A 2934-nucleotide genomic window follows, 5' to 3' on the forward strand; every position below is an offset into this window, starting at 1 on the left:
CACCATGTTGGCCAGGCTGGCCTCCAACTCCTGACCTCAAATGATCCACACATTTTGGCCTCCCAAAGTGCTGGAAATGCCCTCAGGAGGCTCACGCCACCGCACCCAGCCTCCTGAGGGCGTTTCTGCTAATACTTTGGGGAAAGCTGAACAGGAGTGCTAATCATGACAGGTAAGGTAAGAGACATGACTGAGCCCATTCTGACTGTAGTGTACACTGAGGAATGGCTGGGAGAGAGGTCTTCCACATTCGGCTGGGCTCTTGTCAAGGACCTCACAACATTGTGGCCAGCAGGGGGCAGGTTGGACCTGCTGGACCACTGACCTGTTTGAGAGCCTTATTCTTGGGAGCGAAGTGTCTAGATGGGAAGGATGCTGTACCCAGCTCCCACCTGGGACAAGTAGAGTGCATCCCTGGGGACAATGGTAGAGGGAGAAGATGGGTAGGAAGCCCCAGGTATCAGCGGACATAGGCATTTGATTGGAGAAGCCATGTGTGATAGGGGTAAGAAAGGATCAGGATGTTGAGGAAGCATGGGGATTATGGGTGTTGAAGACACAAGGATGAGCTGTTGTGGACCCCTTAGGGATGGTGTCCTGGGACAAACTGAGTGAGAATGCAAGGTGTCCTGAGGTGTAAGGATGTCCTCTCCCTTTCCTAACACCTTGATCCTCCTGGTTATGGGGAAAAGTAGTAGCTAGAGGTCACATCCTTCCCCTAGAGACCTCTACCTCCTTGCTTCAGATGCTACTTGTAGACCACTCCAGCCCAGGCATGTAATTGTGATTTGATTACATGAGCCTGTAGAGCCCCCCACAACCCCTGCCCTTACTTAAGCTGGTGTTTGTTTTGACTTTAACCTTCAGATCTTAACTAGTTTCTGAAGTGATGCCTGTTACTTGCTCAAGAAGTCTCGGTGGCTCCAGATTACCCTCTGGTTCAATTTCTTTTTTTCTTTTTAATTTCAGTCTCTGTAGAGACTGTCAAAAATTGCCAATGCCGACTATATTTCAAGTCATCATGGCGGGGTATTGGGGAAAGTTTTCAATTAGCAATAATCGTGCCTCGGATAAACCTCATTGGCTACGATACTGCCACTGCGCAAAGCTAGGTTCAATTTCAAATTCACCCTGGTCTTTAAGACCCCACCTCTTGCTCCATCATTATGTCCTACTGCTTCTCAGATGCAGCCTTCTTTGTGGACACTGTGGATGAAAAAGTCCTCTCACCCAGGAACCGAAAGCTCTGAAAATGATGCTGTTAGCAGCATCTCCTCTGTGGGGACTCCCTGGAGAATAAATCAGTTCTACTCTCTGCTGTCCTCTGATAACTCTTCTGCCTCCTCCATTAGGCTGGGAGCCCCTTAAGGGTATTTTGTCCACTGCACGTGGCCCTAGCCTGGCACGGGCCTCTCTGGAGCTGATTTCAGACTCCAGGCCTGGTTCCCAGTAGGAGAGCAGGGCTGCTACCTGGAGGAACCTCATCTAGATTCCAAGGTGACCCCAAGGGACAGAACTGTGGGTGGGCTTGGGTTCGTAACCACTTTACTAACCACCAGGAATCTCTGCTGAGATTCGACTTCCACTTCTTTCCTAATAGGACACCTACCACCCTAAGGCCCAGCTCCTGAAAGAAGGGGCTGGGAAGACTGAGCCAGATACATGTGAAGCTAGACTCAGAAAGACACCTGAGACAGACAGTGAGAGACAGAGTCTGAGTAACAGACACACAAAACTTAAGACTGAGATTCCCACAAAGAGGAGAAAAAGCAGACCAAGAAACAGTGTCTGAAGGGAGAGCTTCAAAGGTGGAGAGCAGGGCAGGGGCAAACTGGGAATGACAGAGGCAGAGAACACGGCAAAGGGCCCTCAACTCTGCCTGGGTCCACAAGCCAGAAACTTGGAGGCCATTTCCCGCTTGCTTATCCCTCAAGCCCAAACAGTAGGCAAGACTTGTCCAGCCTCCTTCCAAAATGTATCTGGAATCTGTCTAGCCCCCTTAATCCTCACAACTGCCATCATCCTCTTTCTGTATTAATGCAATATCGTCTGTAGGTCTCCCTGCCTCTTGCACTATCTCAGCAGAAATATTCTAAGCACATATCTGATTATGTCATTCCCACAGCCCCCAAAATAAACCCCAGATGCTTTTCCTGCATTACAAGGCTTTGCTTAATCTCAAAGAGCTACCCAGCACCAGAGCCCAAAATCCCAACCACTGCAGACCTTTCCAGAGCATGTGCTCTCCCTCACCTCTAGGCCTGGGACATGCTGCTGCTCCTTCTAGCTGAACACTCATGTGAGGTCCACTCCCCAGTTCCCCCCTTCCTCAAGTCACCATCTCACTTTGATCTCAGTGCCCACTGTTCCTTCCTCAGGGGCAGCCTCTCTCTGGCCTCACTCCTCACTGACTACCCAAGAGCAGTGTCGCCCCTACGCGCCACCTGAATCCAACTCCAGCCACTCCCTCCAATACTGGAGGTCTGCTAGAGCCTCCAGGCTAGGCTGTCCTGAGCAAGTCTTTCCATCTTCCTATCTGCGCCTGTCCTTGGTCCCTGGGGGCTGGGCTCGTCAGCCCTAGTCTCATGTCCCCCTACCCTTGGCATCCCAATCTCTATCCCCTTACTCTGTGTAGCACTTTCATTCTAGAGCCATGGTCCTTTCTACATTTCCCATTTGTATGTTTTTTTAAAAAAACCTAACCTGGGGGTGGCCCTTTCTACTTTTCCCATTTCTATGTTTTTTAAAAAAAATCTAAGCTGGGTCATGCCTGTAATCCCAGCAGTTTAGGAGGCCAAGGTGGGTGGATCACTTGAGGCCAGGTGTTCGAGACTAGCTTGGCCAACATAGTGAAACCCCATCTCTACTAAAAATACAAAAATCAGCCAAGTGTGATGGTACGTACCTGTGGTCCCAGCTACTCTGGGGTTTGAG

The 2934-nt window shown here is 50.1% G+C and overlaps 1 non-coding gene across 1 annotated transcript; it reads right to left on the minus strand.

Moving 5' to 3' along the window:
- Positions 1–969: 969 nt before the first annotated feature.
- LOC120360859 (U4 spliceosomal RNA) lies at positions 970–1110 on the minus strand. Its single transcript, XR_005577261.1, has one exon. It is a non-coding gene; the product is annotated as a U4 spliceosomal RNA (small nuclear RNA).
- Between the last annotated feature and the right edge of the window lie 1824 nt (positions 1111–2934).

This window comes from Saimiri boliviensis, chromosome 9 (assembly GCF_048565385.1).
Source record: "Saimiri boliviensis isolate mSaiBol1 chromosome 9, mSaiBol1.pri, whole genome shotgun sequence".
NCBI lineage: Eukaryota > Metazoa > Chordata > Mammalia > Primates > Cebidae > Saimiri > Saimiri boliviensis.